This window comes from Nycticebus coucang, chromosome 19, assembly GCF_027406575.1.
Source record: "Nycticebus coucang isolate mNycCou1 chromosome 19, mNycCou1.pri, whole genome shotgun sequence".
NCBI lineage: Eukaryota > Metazoa > Chordata > Mammalia > Primates > Lorisidae > Nycticebus > Nycticebus coucang.
Window position 1 is genome coordinate 45,227,861 of NC_069798.1, and position 18,962 is coordinate 45,246,822.

At 39.8% G+C, this 18,962-nt stretch overlaps 1 protein-coding gene across 2 annotated transcripts in view; it reads right to left on the reverse strand.

Moving 5' to 3' along the window:
- DYM (dymeclin) overlaps positions 1 to 18,962 on the reverse strand; it is a 449,579-nt gene that overhangs the window by 321,072 nt on the left and 109,545 nt on the right. The window lies entirely within an intron of this gene.

An 18,962-nucleotide genomic window follows, 5' to 3' on the forward strand; every position in this document is an offset into this window, starting at 1 on the left:
TACGTTACGGTGAGAAACGGTAATGTGTAAAGACAAGGACAGTAGAAACCTCAACAATATAGCAACAAGAGCAATAGCTCCAAGAGAGTATCGAAATCATTTTATAAAACTGAAAAACTCATGGAAAGTTGTAAGAAAAACACTGAAGACCTACTTAAATGAAAGCTCATTAAGCAAATTAAAGATGACTTGGTTCTAGAACTGGACGAGCTTAAATCCCACCAGATATTTTAAGGAGTTATTAGTGATAGAGATATGTTAAAAAAAACAAAGTATACAAAACAAAACACAAGAGGGCTATGCAACTGATCTTATTGCATAATAAATAAATCTCTCTTCTACTAAAAAGTCTGACTTTTAAAGAATTGTAGAACAATTGTCTTTCCTTAAATTTCCATAATTACTGCTGTAAATTTTAGCTACACAAGTTCTTGTATTTGTTTTTATTTCATGAAGTGAATAAAAGACAAACCTGATGGTTCATGTCACATTACGATTCACTAATGAGGATTTAGGTGCTCGCAACCCAAAAAATATTTTCTGTCACAATAATCATTTATTCATATAGCCCATGCCTGTCAGGAATCCATACTTTAGTCAATTGCGTAGACATTTCAGTTGGGTCAGAGTTTAAAGTCAAATCCTAAAGTAAAAAATGCCTTGCCACTGTTAAAGCCTACCCAGCTGCAAAGAGGGAGCAGCACACAGTAGACAGATGAGTGCCTCCAACACATTGGCAAGCTACATCCATAACCAACCTGTTCACAATTTAACACCTTACTCGATGTCTGAGCTCCTGAAACAGATTATCTTAGTTTTGTCTAAAAACTGTAACTGTTAATAAATACTAGGTCTAATAACCTTGGGAAAAGAGGTTCTCTGTGCTTAGAACAGAGGGCTGCTCTCCTCCAAAGTTTATTGGGACAGACAGCATCACAAGTGGGAATACAGAAAAAGTGTTAGCCCTTGGATCATCCTGCCTTACCACAAAATTTTGTAAATTTAGAAGAGTGAAGACTAGAGTGATGTTGATGGGTAAGGAAAACTTACAGGATATAGGAATACTAACAAGTTTCATATTATGCTGAAAATGCACTCCCCAAAATTCCTAAATTAAACTAAGTGATCACTCCTGTGTGCTTTCTAGGCCCACAGAGACAGATTTTATCAAATGACTGAGCATGCTGTATTTCTGCTAATATATCATTCAACAAATATTAATTTTAAAACTTACTTTTTTAATTTTTATTTATTTATTTTGTAGAGACAGAGTCTCACTTTCTTGCCCTCGGTAGAGTGCCATGGCATCACACAGCTCACAGCAACCTCCAACTCCTGGGCTTAGGCGATTCTCTTGCCTCAGCCTCCCAAGTGCCTGGGACTACAGGTGCCCGCCATGATGCCCGGCTATTTTTTTGTTGCAATTTGGCCGGGGTCGGGTTTGAACCTGCCACCCTTGATATACGGGGCCAGCACCCTACTCACTGAGCCACAGGTGCCCCCCTTAATTTTTATTTTTAATTACTATAACTATACAATAGTTGCAAAAAAATATTCTAGAGACAAGCATTATTCTATACATTAGAGACAAATCCATCAACAAATAGATAAGGCTCCTATCTTTATGGAGCTTACAATTTAGTAGACAAGAGAAAAATTAAATAATAATTACTCCAAAAGGGCTATAAACAAAAAGAATAAGCAGCAACAGGAGAGAATTATAGCAGACTCTGATTCCAACTGTGAGATCAAAATAAAAGTTCTCTAAAAAAGTGACAATTTTACATCAAGACCTAAAGTATGAGTGGCAGTTACGTGCAAACAAATCAATCTTTCTCACTAGACTGTATGAGATTCTGGCTAGGGACCCTTTCATTTTTGCTTCTGTTCATATTCTCGGATCTAATATATATTAAATACTCCATGAATAAATAGATGGAAAAATACGGGGATCTTTATTGCTTTGATTAAGGAAACGTATTGAATATCTCCTAAGTAGATTCAACTGCACAGTGTACAAGGCGTATGTTGCAGTCATGTAACGCATGTCCATAAACACAAAAAGGACATACTCATTACAACAAGAATGTAAAGGGAGTATCATGTAAGAAGGCTCCAAGACGTTGCTGACTGGCTTAGAAGTTATCTTCTTTTTATCTTTTTTTTTTTTTTTTTTTTTTTTTTTGGCGACAGAGTCTCACTATGTTACCCTTGGTACAGTGCTGTGGCGTCACAGCTCACAGCAACCTCAAACTCTTGGGCTTAAGTGATTGATTCTGTTGCCTTAGCCTCCTAAGTAGCTGGGACTACATGTGCCTGCCACAATGCCCGGCTATTTTTTTCATTGTTGCAGTTGTCATTGTTGTTTAGCTGGCCCAGGCTGGGTTTGAACCTGCCTGTCTCGGTGTATGTGGCTGGTGTCGTAACCACTGTGCTATAGGGGCTGAGCCTAGAGGTTATCTTTTAATGATGCTGCCTGACTAGCATCTATGAGTACCTCCCCTTTTCAAAAGCAGCCCTCTTTTCCTTCCAAGAACCTCCCCTTTCCATATACATGTGGTTCACATGGGGCTTGGTTCTGACTCTGTGTCTTGGTTACAAGAGGTGATCATGGTTTGGTCAATAAAAATGGTCTATATCAATTGCAATCAGTGTAACCTGGCTTATTGTACCCTCAATGAATCCCCAACAATAAAAAAAAAAAAAAAAGTAAAAAAAAGAAGTGGCAGAACTAAAAAAAAAAAAAAGGTCTATATCACAACTTTCCCAGTACTTCTAGAACAGGCGTCCTCAAACTTTTTAAACAGGGGGCCAATTCACTGTCTCTCAGACCGTTGGAGGGCCGGAGTACAGTTTAAAAAAAAAAAAAAAAAAACTATGAACAAATTCCTATGCACACTGCACATATCTTATTTTGAAGTAAAAAAACAAAACGGGAACAAATACAATCACACTGCCTCATGTGGCCCGCGGGCCGCAGTTTGAGGACCCCTGTTCTAGAACTATCACAAAAGAGGTCTCTCTCCTCCTGAGATTGCAAGTGCTTCTAGGTGGGTGGGCAGAGCTGCTGGTGGCTTTTTCTGCCAGTACAGGTAGAAAGATTTGCCCGTAAAGTAGCCAAATTGAGAGGACAAGCACAGCAAAGAGATTGAGAAGGGAGGAAAAAGAAGGCCCCAGTAAAGAGTCCGCAGAAGAACCAGGCATATGAAAAGAAATTACAATGGGGGGCGGCACCTGTGGCTCAAGGATAGGGCGCCGGCCCCACATACCGGAGGTGGCAGGTTCAAACCTGGCCCTGGCCGAAAACTGCAAAAAAAAATTACAATGAATTCTGGCAAAGCCAGGGAAGAAAATGAACTATCCACATTAGGAACAAAAAGAGAACAGCAACCAATGCTGCCTGAGGCAGAAGGGAAATGCTTCACAAAGAAGATATTGGAGCAAGGGGAAATAATAAGGGCAAGTGTGTTAAATTCAGACAGGCAGCCACAAATAGGACTGGTAGTTCTGAAGAAAAGCAAGAAATTCAACACCAACCAAACAGATTGCAGGGTGAGGGGCAGGGGAGAGCACGTACCAGCAAAGGGACTCGTACTGGAAGTTGAGAAACTAATGAAATGGGGGAAAAGTGTGTACATATTGGAGGAAAAGAGATTAAAATGGTTACAAAAGAAATCAATGAACTAGTAGAACTAATTAAAAAGTTAAGCTGGGATGCCAGATACAAAATCAACTTTGAAAAATAAATAGCAGTTTCCTCAATAGATTATCAAAAATAAGCATTTTGCAAGATTCCAAGGATAACTAAAATATTTGGAAATTAACTAAGAATACACAGGATTCAATGCACAAAGATTTTAAACACTAGCAAAGCACACAAAAGATATCTGATTTAATACATAGTACTATGAAAATGACAATTCTACTCAAATTAGTCTCATTGGACGTTTTTGAGAAACTTCATAAATTGACTCAAATTTGTATCAAACAACAAACATATAGCTAAGTCAATCTTGACCATGAAGAGTGAAGAGCAGGACTTTCCATACCAGATATCAAGATACACTACACAGCTATAGTGATAAAAGCGTCATGGTATTTGTACAAAAAAATAAACAAAGTAATAGAACCCAATTCAGAACTCAGAGACAGATCTACTTATATGTGGAAACAATGTACAATAAAGGGGACTCCATGAATCAATGGAAGAATATATAGTACAAAAGAAGGTGGTGCTGGGGAAAACTCACTCATTCAATGAAGAAAAAGAATGATGGATCCCTACTTTACAACTCAAAGACCTACTGGAGATTAATAAAAGACTTAGATGTAACATGACTCTGGTACTATGGATAGATAGCGTCTCGAACTTCTGGAGACAAAAGACTTGATAAAACTAAAATTAAAAGAAAATACTTTAAAATAGCCAAGCGTTGTGGTTGGCACCTGTAATCCCTGCTACTCAGGAGGCTGAGGCAAGAGAATCACCTAAACCCAGGAGTTGGAGGTTGCTGTGAGCTGTGTGACGCCTTGACGCTGTACCGAGGGCGATAAAGTAAAACTCTATCTCTACAAAAAAAAAAAAAAAAAAAAAGAAAAGAAAAAGAAAATTTACAGTGATAAATTTGTAACATGAGCATAAGAAAGGACTTCTTAAAGCCTAAGAGCACAACTCACAACGGCAAAAAACTACACATTTAATTACACCAAAATTAAGGATTATTGCTTAACAAATGAAACCCTTGAAAAAGCTAATAGATATTACACTGGAAGAATAAGAAAATAATATCTGGACTTTTTCAGGTAACTCCTGTAAATAACCAATAAAAAGATAGAAACTCCTCTAGAAAAACATAACAAAAGATATAAGGAGGCAATTTAAAACAATGTGACATCCCTTTATGCCTTACACAATATAACACATTGAGAGGCACGTGATAATATAAAAAAACACTTGTGTTCTGCTGATGAGAATACTGACCAGCAGTCAGTTTTAGAGAACAAACTATGATGCTGTGTGTGTGTATGCCCACATCAAAGAAATATTCACAGAGCTATGCGTGAGGACTGCAGTAGGCAACCTCTAAAATGACCCCCCAATAATCCCAGCTTCCTATTATTCATGCCCATGTGCAATCTCCTCCCCTTGAGTGTAGGCTGGATCTAGTGACTCACTGCTAATAAAGAATACAGCAAAAGTGATGGGATGTTACTTCTGCGAGAATATTAGCTTAAAAAAACAACATGGCTTGTGCTGGGTGCCCTCTCTCACTATTCCATTTGCTTTCCAGCTGCCTTTCTGTGAGCTACACTTGGAGAGGTGCACATGGCAAAGAACTAAGAATGGCCTCCAGTCACCATCCATTAAAACTGAGGTCTTCAGTCCAGCAATCCTAGAAGAACCGAATCGTGCCAACAGCCAAAAGAGATCTAGGAAGCAAATCCTCCCCCAGTTGAGTCTTCAAATGAGACCACAGCCCCACTTGACTACAGCCTCCTGGAACATCCCAAGTCAAAAGGCACCAACGTAAGGTATACCCAGATTTCTGACCCTAAAGAACTGTGAAATAATATTTGTTTTTTTTTTTAACAGCTAAGTTTTGTGGCAATTTTTATGCAGCAATAAGTACATGACACAAAGACATTCATTATCTGTGGGGTGCAATCTAGTTAGGGGCAATCTAAGCGTTCACCACAAAGGAAATGAGTAAGTCAAATATGGCAGATGCACCCAATGGAGCAGTTTTAAAAGTCAGAGAAATGTAAATTTATCTTAGGAGTAACTCTCAAAAAGAGTTCTGAGAGAAAAACCAGAATGAGTTCTAAGACACAATTACATTTAAATATGTTAAAAATACATGTACAGGGCAGCACCTGTGGCTCAAAGGGGTGGGGCGCCAGCCCTATATGTGGGAGGTGGCGGGTTCAAACCCAGCCCCCGCCAAAAACTGCAAAAAGAAAAAAAAATACATGTACACATAAGAGAACCTTTTGTACTTGAACATACACAGAAAAAAGTACAAATGCTAAACACATCAGAATGGTTGTTTATGGGAGAGAAAGGAATAGCAATGAAGATAAAAGTACTAAGGGAAGAATGAATACTGAAGAGAGGACAGAACGGGACACACACAAGCCAATGATGAATGCGATTAACTCCACCATTCTAAAGAATGCGATTAACTCCACCATACACTTGATGGACCCAAAGTAGGGATGGCCAGATGAAGGGAGGTTCAAGCGACTAAGACGCCAGCCACATACACCAGAGCTGGCAGGTTGGAATCCAGCCCGGGCCTACCAAACAACGACAGCTACAACCAAAAAATGGCCAGGCATTGTGGCAAGTGGCTGTCGTCCCAGCTACTTGGGAGGCTGAGGCAAGAGAATCACTTGAGCCCTGGAGTTTGAGGTTGCTGTGAGCTGTGATGCTACAGCACTCTACGCAGGGCGATAGCGTGAGGCTCTGTGTCAAATAAATAAATAAATAGGATGGGAAACATGCTGAAGTGGGAAAATGCTTAAACTAATCTGGAAAACAAAAGATGTGTGTGATAAGTCATTTACTTAGTGGGGACTTTATGAATACCTCAACTAAAACAATGTCTTGAACGACATTTAACATAACAAAACTAATATTAATCACAACTTAAAGTGGGCAAGAGAAAGACTAAACAAGAAAGACTAAGGCTTCTAGATTTAGAAATCAGAAATAATAATACCTAATAATACCTAAATCAAGGACATAGGAGGCTAGGAGCATGGCCCACATCTGTCATCCTAGCACTTTGAAAGGTCAAGACAGGAGAGGATCATTTGCGGCCAGGAGTTCAAGACCAGCCTGGGCAACAGAGCAAGACTGTCTCTACAATAAAATAAAATTGGTCAGGAGTGGTGGTGTGTGCCTGTAGTCCCAGCTATTTGGAAAGCTGAGGCAGGAGGACTGCTTGAGCTCAGGAATTCAACACTGCAGTGAGCTATGATGTACTCCAACCTAGGCAACAGAGTGAGACTCTTCTCAAAAAACAAAACAGACAAACAAAAAAACATAGGAAGTGGGAAATTACTATGCATACAGTTGATACCCATTATTCACAGATTCCATATTTGTGAATTCACCTATTAAAATTTATTTTTAATCCTAAAATCAGTATTGTATAACTTTTACAAACTGAACTAATCCACGTGATTTTCTAACTTGGACTAAAGAAAGCCCAGACAAAATTTCAAGACTAAAAATAGAGCTAAAAATTGCAAATGAATTTAGATAATAAGGTCTGCTATGATAAAGATGATAAAAATTAAAAAGGTCTATATTATTCTGTTTCTCTGGAGAACATGATATAATAACTGCATAGCAAAGTTTCATATAAAACTGACTATCCAGATATAATATGATGTCCAGAATTTTTTTGAAAATAGTTTGAGGTGGAAGGAAGGTGGCTTGGGTAACAAGAGTGGCTATACGTTGATAACTACTGAAGCTGAGTGACAAGCAAATGAGTTTTCATTATTCTCCCTACACTCCTGCCTTGGAGTGCTGGGATTACAGCATCCTTTCTGTGCAATATGTGACAGTATAATGTTAAAATAAATGGATTAAAATAGGCTCCAATAAATTGGCCAGATAGAAGAAATAATTTAAATATATGACGAAGCACAGCTTTAAATGGTAGTAAACATACAAATATTAGAAACAGCTAAAACAGAACCTTTGGAGGGTCAAAAACCTAATTTGCAATTTTGTTGTCACCCCCCCCCCTTAGAATAAAATACAGAGTCCTTAACTTAGCCTCTAAGACCCTCCATGACTTCTGACCAACCATCCTCACTTATTTCCTACCGTGGATTCTCCATCCTTGCTCCCTCTGCTCTCGTTCAACTGGCCTGTTTAGTGTCCTTGGATACGCCACGCTGTGCCCACCTCAGGGCCTTGCACCTGCTGCTCCCTCTGCTTACAATGTTCTCCCATCAGAGAGTGACAGGACTTCATTCGGCTTTCTAGTACAATTTTCTCCCTTAACAGTCTTGGCTAAAATACCACCACATTGCTGGTTTTCTTCACTACCCTATCACATCCTGACATTACATTAAATGCTAACATATTGGGCAGCGCCTGTGGCTCAAGGAGTAGGGCGCCAGTCCCATATGCCGGAGGTGGCGGGTTCAAACCTAGCCCCGGCTAAAAATCAAAAAAAAAATGCTAACATATTTATTATCTGTCCTATCCCACCCACAATTAGAATGTATATCTTATTCAGAATCCCTTGTGCCTAAAACGGGGGCTGACGTATTTGTTAAGTAATCTCTTCTACCATGCTCACAGGCATAGTGAGAAATTAATATTTCAAGTTTACCAAAACCAAGCAAAATACATTGATTTGTGTACCAATTTTTCATGATGAAAAATACCTGAAATTCTCACCTTCCAAACACTATTTCATGATTCAGCACTCCTCATAAAAATTCACTAGACTCCTGGGTCATGGGAACAAAACTAGTAGCAACAACAAAGATTATTACTTAACATTTGTTTAAAGCAAGACTTGGGCAAAGCAACCCATGCCTTCACTAATCCATTTTCTATCAAAACCGGTACTCATGATGACTGGTGCTTTTAAAAAGTCAGCTTCAAAATAAGGAACCCAAGTATGAGTTCTGCCCATCTGGGGGAAAAATGATACAAGAGAAAAACCTGTGAAATAGTCATTTAAGATACATATTTTAAAGACACACATGGATATAATGCAATTATTCATCAATTACTGCTTCCCAGTTACCATGCTCCTTCATAGTCTTGCTCCCAAGACTATGTAACAGTTCTATGTAGCAGTTAGCCCCCAAACTGCTTGGCTAACTCAAAATCATCTTCAAGACTTTGGACGAGCTTCACCTCCTCCAGAAAACCTTCCCCGACCCACCCAGCAGGCTGATAGAGTTCCTGTACATATTCTGAGCACCATGACTATGATACCTTTTATACTCCACAGTCTATACCACACAAGATAAATAATAAATATTTGTTGAATTAAAAACTCAAATGACATTAGAAAATAAATGGAAAATATAATAAAACACAGATTAAATATTAACTTATAGAACCACAAAATACATTGAAAGAAAATACAGTGGTTGGAGTTACTTCCATTTTCAGCAGTAACACATAGGATATTCATAAGAACTTTGCTGATGAAGTCAGCGAAAGACATTAGGGAGATGAGCAGGGCAGAAAAGGCACTTCCTAAAAGCATCAAAGAGCTAACAAAATATTGGAGAATTTGTAAGTCCAAGCTTTAAGGCACTAGGAACACCTAGAGCTCAGCCTAACATCTGGAATTACTTTGGCCCAGGACATGTTTACTGACCCACGAGGGGTGGCTAGAAATCTGAGCAGTGCTTTTGACAGGGTTGAGGGTCTGGGGGGACAAAAGCTGGAGTCCAAGGATTCAAGCCCTGGTAATTCATCCACACAAAAGCCAGAATCCTAAAAGGAACCCTACCTTGGGAGGAAGAGAGAGGGAAAGTAACTTAATTCTCTCATGGACAACGATCTAGCTTTAACTTGTCTAGGTGGCCAGAAAATTTCAACCCTGAAACTGAACTAAGATAAATTCTAAGACACAGAGTTGAAATAAGAGACAATCCTCCCCAAAGAAAAATAAAATCATCCTAATCAACAAATTGTTTCTACAATTTTACAAAGACTAAGGATCAAAACAGACACATGAAGAGACAAGATTACATGAAGAACAACCTACCCTCAACAAAACAAAATCCTTCCAAACACAATTATGCTTATTATATGCCTGATAAAAGTCAAATATTTCAAACCAAAAATTTCTTAAAGACCTATAGACTACATAAAGTAAAAAACTGACCTTAAAAAAAAAAGTATACCTAAGTGCTAGGGGAAAAAATTCTACAACTGTAAAGTACAATAGCCAAATTTTAAAATTCTATTGATTTTTTAAACATAAAAGAGTAAGAGAAAAGAATGAAAATCTATGTGCGGCGCCTGTGGCTCAGTGAGTAGGACACTGGCCCAAATGCCAAGGGTGGTGGGTTCAAACTGCCAAACTGCAACAACAACAACAAAAAGAAATAGCCGGGCATTGTGGCGGGTGTCTGTAGTACCAGCTACTCAGGAGGCTGAAGCAAGAGAATCACCTAAACCCAAGAGCTGGAGGCTGCTGTGAGCTATGATGCCACAGCACTCTACCAAGGGCAACAAAGTGAGACTCTGTCTCTAAAAAAATAAATAAATAAATAACTGGGTTATAGCTTTCATGTGAAAACCCTAAATTAGTTTCATAGTAGGCCTGAGTACATTGGGTACTTTTTCTTCCATTCTTGAGATACTTTACTAAGAAGAATATGTTTCAGCTCCATCCATGTAAACATGAAAGAGGTAAAGTCTCCATCTTTCTTTAAGGCTGCATAATATTCCATGGTGTACATATACCACAATTTATTAATAAATTCGTGGATCGATGGGCACTTGGGCTTCTTCCATGATTTAGCAATTATGAATTGAGCTGCAATAAACATTCTGGTACAAATATCTTTGATATGACGTGATTTTTGGTCTTCTGGGTATATGCCCAGTAGAGGAATTACAGGATTGAATGGCAGATCTATTTCTGGATCTCTAAGTGTTCTCCATATCTCTTTCCAAAAGGAATGTATTAATTTGCATTCCCACCAGCAGTGCAAAAGTGTTCCCTTTTCTCCGTATCTGCGCCAACATCTCTGGTCTTGAGATTTTGTGATATAGGCTAGTCTCACTGGAGTTAGATGGTATCGCAAAGTAGTTTTGATTTGCATTTCTCTGATAATTAAAGATGATGAGCATTTTTTCATATGTCTGAAGGCCACGCATCTGTCTTCTTCAGAGAAGTTTCTCTTCAAATCCCTTGCCCAGCCTGCGATGGGATCCCTTGTTCTATTCTTGCTAATGCATTTGAGTTCTCTGTGGATTCAGATTATTAAACCTTTGTGAGAGACATAACCTGCAAATATCTTCTCCCATTCTGAGGGCTGTTTGCTTGCTTTACTTACTGTGTTCTTGGCTGTACAGAAGCTTTATAGTTTGATCAAGTCCCAGTAGTGTATTTTTGAAGCTGCTTCAATTGCCTGGGGGGTCCTCCTCATACAACCTGAGAATAGGGGGAAGGGGAAAAGGGAGCAGAGGGAGGGGGGAGGTGGGTAGAGGGAAAGGGATAGGTGGGATTACACCAGCGGTGCGTCTTACAAGGGTATATGTGAAATTTGGTAAACAGTCTGTGAAGCTAGTGAATGATGCCCCATGATTATATCAATGTGCACAGCTATGATTTAATAAAAATAAAATAAAATAAAATACAATAAAAAGTGAAAAATAAATAAATAAATAAATAAAAGAACATAAATCTAGACTCAGATGAAGAGAGATTTAGTGCCACGGACTTTAAGTCATATGAAATTACTAGAACAAAGTACAGAGGGACCACAGGATAATGTTGAATAGTATTTGGTTTTTTCAATATGGGGGATATTATGAACAAAACTTATTTATAAATTTTACATATAAGTCATTTTCAAAGTTATATTTTCATTTCTCTTGGGTAAATACCTGCAAGTAAAGTTGCAGGATGAGAGAAGACATGGATATCTGACTTTGTAAGAAATGCTTTCCAAAGTGATTGTGCTGGGAGGCGGAGCAAGATGGCAGCCGAGTAACAGCTTCCTTGCATCTGGGCACCGTGAGTCTGGGGATATAGGACTCCAGGCATCTCTGGCTGGTGGGATCTGCCTATCATCACCCCTGAGAGGATACAGGGAGTCAGCGAGAGACTTCTGGACCCCAAGAGGAGGACTAAAACAGTGGAAAACCGGCAAGTGGTCGCGTGTGTTCAATCCGTCTAAACCCGCCCGCAACTGTAAGTTCAGTAGCAGCGAGACTGCAAACCAGAAAGGCCTTACCTGTGAACTGTTTTGGTGTCTTTGGACTTGGCACTCAGCTGAACTGCCTTGGGGAGAGCCTGAGCGGGAGTGCGGAGAACTTTGGCCTTTGTCTAGGGCCCCAGTCTGAGCTGCTGAGCCAGACGGAGCTAATAGTGTTTGGCTCTGGGTCACAGGCAGACATTGTGAGCGATCTGCCCCAGCAAGCTCCGCCCACAGGGTCGCAGGGCTGGAATTGGGTGGGAGCTGGTAACCCAGCGACCAAGTAGCCTAAGGGCGGGGTCTGAGCCGCCTTGCAGCCCTAACTCTCGGGGGCAGAGGGAGACCAGTTTTGACACACAGGGTAAGTGGATAGCCACTTCAGCAGTGATTCCAGCGACAAGCACTTCCCTGAGAAAGCTTCTGCTCAGTAAGTGAACAAGTTCAAAGTGCCTTTTAAGTGGGCTGAAGAGAGATTTAGGGTGTCTACCTGCTGGGGTTTGAGAAACTAGCAGCCTCCAGTCGTATCAGAACTGTGATTAACATCTCATACCCCAGAAGACCACGTGTTGCCCAGACAATATTCAATAACATATACATACTGCTTTGTCTTTGGTTGTGGTTTTTTTTTGTTTGTTTGTTTGTTTTTGGTTTGGTTGTTTTTTTTTTGTTTATTTTGATGTTGTGGATTGTTGTTTTGTTTTTTAAGTTCAACCTTTTCCATACAGATCCTTTTTCTTTCTCAATTTTTCTAGTTTAATTATAATTTCCCATCGCTGCCTATTTCAATAATTTGAACTTCATTTTTGTTAGTGTTTCTACCGCTATTATTTGGTTTTTCCAGCCAATTTTATCCCGTAAAGTTTTCTGTTTGCTTGTTTTGGTTTGATTTATAGCATTTTTGTCTTTCCTCTCTACTTGGTGGAGGTGGGGTACTGTGTCCGATCAGGTTAGCAAAGAGCTGCTGACCTCAAGGGAACCACCCAACTGGGCACCCCCAGAAGGTGGGTTTTTTTTTAAGGTTGTATCAAAGTACCCTACTGTACACCTATATTGCTCTGTCTCCCTCTTTCTGTGCCTCTCTTCTTTTTGTCAATATTCCTTTTACCCACCCCCTCTCCTTTCTCTATTTTTCTTTTTTTTTCCTTATCACTCGGTCCTCCTTTCTTTCATCCCTTTTTTGCTCTTCAACCTTCTCACCCTTCTGGTCCTGTAACCCTTAGTCCACAGGCACGAGAACTTAAAGAGCAAGAGGAAGTAAAAGGAAAATTAGGGCAAGGAAACAGATAAAAGAAATCACCCATGAGGAAGAATCAGCAGAAAACTCCAGGCAACATGAAGAACCAGTCCAGAACAACCCCACCAAGGGACCATGAGGTAGCTACTGCAGAGGATTCCACCTATACAGAAATGTTAGGAATGACAGAAAGGGAATTTAGAATACACATGTTGAAAACAATGAAAGAAATGATGGAAACAATGAAGGAAACTGCTAATAAAGTGGAAAATAACCAAAAGGAAATCCAAAAACAGAATCAAATCAGAGATGAACGATATGAAGAATATAAAAAGATATAGCAGAGCTGAAGGAAATGAAACAGTCAATCAGGGAACTTAAAGATGCAATGGAAACTATCAGCAACAGGTTAGACCATGCAGAAGAAAGAATTTCAGAGGTAGAAGACAAAGTTCTTGAGATAACTCAGATAGTAAAAGAGGCAGAAAAGAAGAGAGAGAAAGCAGAACGTTCACTGTCAGAATTATGGGACTTTATGAAGCGTTCCAACATACGAGTTATAGGAATTCCAAAGTGATTGCGCTATTTTACACTCCCATAACAATATTTTTGATATAGATTTTTTTAAACCAGTTTTTTTACACTGTGTATGCCCCCTGCCTCCACACAGCCTCCCCCATCAAAGCTGCACACTTTTACAATAAATGAACCAACACTGGCACGTTGCCACCACCCAAAGTCCATCGCTCACCCGAGGGATAACCCTTGGTGTCAGAGACACTCTCTGCCATGTATCCATGATTATAGTTCATGCACCATGGTTCCATCGCCCTAAAACCCTCATGCTCTGCCTAACCATCCTTGCCCTCCTGAGACTCTTGGCAACCACTAATCTTCTTACCATCTCCATAGTTTGGCCTTTTCCAGAATGTTAGAGGGTTGATTAGAATCATACTATTATTCTGTTAAGGATTTTTGTGTCTATGTTCAACAGGGATACAGGTTTACAGTTTTCTTAAAATTGGTATTAATTTTTCTTTGTATGTTTGGTAGAATTCAGCTACGAATCCATCTAGTCTTGTGATATCTTGCAGGGAGCAGATTTTTTTACTTCTGATTCAACCTTGCTCCCCATTATTGGTCTGATTAGGAGTTCTATTTCTTCCCAGTTCTAACTCAGGAAATTTTATATTCCTAGGAATTTATCCATTCCCTCCAGGATTTCCAGTTTGCAAGTGTACAGTTGTTCATAATGGTCTCTGATGATCTTTTGTATTTCTGTGGTATACACTTTAATGTTTCCTTTTTTCATTTCTGATTTTATTTAGATTTCACTTCTTTTCTTTATCTACCTAGCAGGTTATCAATTTTGGGTTATTTTTTGGAAGAACCAGAGCCTTTGTATTTTCTTTTTTTTAATCTCCATTTCATTTAGGGCTACTCTGATCATTACTTCTCTTCTTCTGCTAACTTTGGGTTGGTTTATTCTTCTTTTTCTCCTTCCTTAAGATAGCAATACATTTTGTGATACTTCTACTTTTTTGACATAGCCATTTAATGCTATAAGCTTTCCTCTTAGCACTTTTTCTCTATGCACCAGGTTTTTGGCATGTTGTGTTTTTATCTTCATTTGTTTAAAAAACATTTTTAATTTGTATCTTAATTTCTTCAGTGACCCAGTGATCCATTCTGGAGCATTGCTGTTTAATTCCAATGCACTTGTATAGTTTCTGAAGTTCCCTTCATGTTGATTTCCAGCTTTATTCCATTGGAGTCTGAAAAAACGCTTGATATGATTTTGATTTTTTTAAAATTTGTTAAGACTTGTTTTGTAGCCTAGCATGTAGTCTGTCTTGGAGAATTTCCGATATCCGCGCCCTGATAAAAAGCATGTATATTCATTCAGTAGTTGCTGGGCAGAATGTTCTGTAAATGTCTGCTAAGTCACAGACGCACAATCCACAAGCACATGAAAAAAAGCTCATCATCCTTAATCATCAGAGAAATGCAAATCAGAACTACTTTGAGATATCACCTAACCCCAGTAAGAGTAGCCCAGATAACAAAATCCCAAAACCAGAGATGTTGCCGTAGATGTGGAGAAAAGGGCACACTCCTACACTGCTGGTGGGAATGCACACTAATACGTTCCTTCTGGAAGGATGTTTGGAGAATACTTAGAGACCTAAAAACAGACCTGCCATTCAATCCTATAATTCCTTTACTAGGTTTATACCCAGAAGACCAAAAATCACAATATAACAAAGACATCTGTACCAGAATGTTTATTGCAGCCCAATTCATAATTCCTAAGTCATGGAAGAAGCCCAAGTGCCCATCAACCCACAAATGGAATAGCAAATTGTGGTACATGTATACCATGGAATATTATGCAGCCTTAAAGAAAGATGGAGACTTTACCTCTTTCATGTTTACATGGATGGAGCTGGAACATATTCTTCTTAGCAAAGTATCTCAGCAATGGAAGAAAAAATATCCAATGTACTCAGCCCTACTATGAAGCTAATTTATAGCTTTCACATGAAGGCTATAACCCAATTATAGCACAAGACTATGGGGAAAGGGCCAAGGAAGGGGAAGGGAGCGGGGAGGTTAGGGTGGAGGGAGGGTAATGGGGGGGCCACACCTACGGTGCATCTTAGAATGGGTACAGGCGAAACTTACTAAATGCAGAATACAAATGTCTACATACAATAACTAAAAAAATGCCATGAAGGCTACGTTGAACAGTTTGATGAGAATATTTCAGATTGTATATGAAACCACCACATTGTACCCCTTGATTCCACTAATGTACACAGCTATGATTTAACAATAAAAAAGAAAAAAGAAATTCACCTTCCTTGGCCTCACAGAGTGCTAGGACTACAGGTGTGTGCCACTGTGTCAGCCAGAGGTTTAAATATAAAAAAAAAAAAAAAAATCGCGGCTTGGCGCCCGTAGCACAGTGTTTACAGCACCAGCCACATATACTGAAGTTGGTGGGTCTGAACCCAGCCCGGGCCAGCTATCCAACAATGACAACTGCAACAACAACAACAAAATAGCCAGGTGTTGTGGTAGGTACCTATAGTCCCAGCTACTTGGGAGGCTGAAGCAAGAGAATCACTTGAGCCCAAGAGCCTGAGGTTGCTGTTAGCTGTGACGCCATAGCACTCTACAGAGGGCAACAGAGTGAGACTCTGTCTCAAAAAAAATTTTTTTTTGTAATATTCTTGGGGAGAAATGGAAGAACCCCTTTATAGTATGACTGAGAGGTTTTTCAACCATTCACAGTCCATGCATTTATTGAGTATTTCCATTTACTATTAGTTTAGTCTCAGTGGGCTTATTTTCTAGAAGGACAGACTGTGGGGAGTGGGCTGTGTGTGGCAGGGCCACCACAGCCTGGGAAACACTCTGGGAGCGACCCCCAACCACTTCTCCTCCTTTAACAACATTCTTTTCACCTGCCAGAGTCACGTAGAGCATGCATACTTTCCTTGTTAAAGGCAAGTACAGTTTTTCCTCTTTAAGGGTGATCTCTACCCGGTGTGTTAAGATTCATGCAACCTTGTTAAGACACTGTATAAATAAAGCTGTTTCCATGGTTCAGATGCTGGCTGCAGCCATCAGCTGTGTCAGTCCTCCCAACGCCATCTTATCTCTCGTCTCTGGTTAACTCTCCCTCCTCGCACCAGGTCACAACGCTATCCTATCTCTCGTCTCCTGCCTTTCTTTGCCTCTCCCTGTCTTTCTGACTGACCTAAGTAGCCAGACTTTCTCTGGCTACTCAGGTCAACTCTTCCCTCCTCGCACCAGGTCACAAGAGGAACTCTCGCTTCTCATGTTGGCTTGCAAGAGCAGACCAGAAAGTGTAGCACAGCAAATATGTTACATAGTGCTATGAACAAAATAAGGAACAAAGGGAGAAACAAGAAGGTCAGGTTGGGGTAAAGGGTAAGCAACAGGCTAAGCTGCTGTGACCAGTTCAAAATTAAAAGTGTTTAAAACAAAACCAAAGTTCATTTCTCTGCTACATAACAATCCCAATCCAGCAGGCTCTCCTTGGTAACATCATCAAAGGCACACCCTGGGCAGGAAACTCTTGTTACCCTTTGCCTGTGATTCAAAGTTTGCTCCAGTTGTCATAATTTCCCGCACAGCAAAGTGAGAAAAATGCAATCCAAGGCAAGTCTTGTCTTCTCTTTCTTTCCTTTATTTTATTTTTTGTTGTTGTTGTTGTTGAGACAAAAATCTCATTCTGTAATCCAGGCTAGAGTGCACTGGCACAATCACAGCTCACAGCAGCCTCAAACTCTTAGGTTCAAGTGATCCTCCCACCTCAGCCTCCCAAGTAATTAGATCTAACTACTACTACTATTACCTAACTACTAACTACATCAAGTGCATGCCATGATGCCTGGACAATTTCTGTTTTACTTTTTTATAGAGACAAAGTCTTGCTATATTGCCTGGGTTGGTCACAACCTCCTGGCCTCAAGTGATCCTCTCACCATGCCAGGCCATGTCTTTTGAAATGATATAAAAGTTATACCACTTCTGGTACATCCGACAGCCACTGCCCAGCTGAACTTGAATAATAAAAAAGATGATAACAAATTGGGGGGGGGAGGGCGCTACTAACAATCTGTCACAGGTATGCTACAATTTTAAATAAAATGTCCTCTACAAGAAGTTGACGTTTGAGCAAAGACTTAAAGAAAGTATGGGAACAAGGGAAGAGTCTTCCAGGGAGAGGGACCAGCCCATGCATCTTACCCTAAGGTAAGAACATGCCTCGTATGTAAGGAGGAGCAAAGGCCAGGGAGGCTAGAGCAGGATGTGCGAGACGGAGAGTAGTAAGAGATGAGGTAAAAAGGTAAGGAGTCAGTTTATAGCTCCTAATGCCTAAAAACTATGAAAGATTGATAAATCCAAATTGTTCATCATTTCATAAACAAAAATATACTATAAGCTGACTGGACATGGTGGCTCACGCCTGCAATCCCAGCACTCTGGGAGGCTGGGGCAGGAGGGCTGCTTGAGCTCAGGAGTTTGAGACCAGCCTGAGCAAGAATGAGACCCCATATCTACTAAAAACAAAAAACAAAAAATTAGCCAGATGTTATAGCACCTGTAGTCCCAGCTACTCTGGAGGCTGAGGCAAGAGAATGGCTTGAGCTACAGAGTTTGAGGTTGCTGTGAACTGCGCTGAGGCCATAGCACTCTAGCCTCCACAACAGAGCAAGATTCTGTCTCAAAAAAAAAAGAGAAAAGAAAAAATATGTATATACACTATAAGCAAACAAGGCAAAGGCAAACTAAAAAAATACATACTTTAAATTCATGTCACAAGGGTTAATCTTTCTAATACAAAAGGGGTCTTAGAAATAGATACAGTAGAAGCTCCAATACAAAGATGAGCAAAAAATATGACCAAAAAAAGTTAGCCCCAATCTCTATCAATAGGGGTGTGGGTAAACACATTTTGCTATTGACCTATAACAGAACATTGCTGGCTATTAAGAATGAGTACAAAAGGAAGTATGGAGAAACCTCAAAGCACTCAACCTAGACCTCCCATTCAATCCTGCAATCCCATTACTGGGCATCTACCCAGAAGGAAAAAAATCCTTTTATCATAAGGACACTTGTACTAGACTGTTTATGGCAGCTCAATTTACCATTGCCAAAATGTGGAAACAGCCTAAATGCCCACCAACCCAGGAATGGATTAACAAGCTGTGGTATATGTATACCATGGAATACTATTCAGCTATTTAAAAAAATGGAGACTTTACAT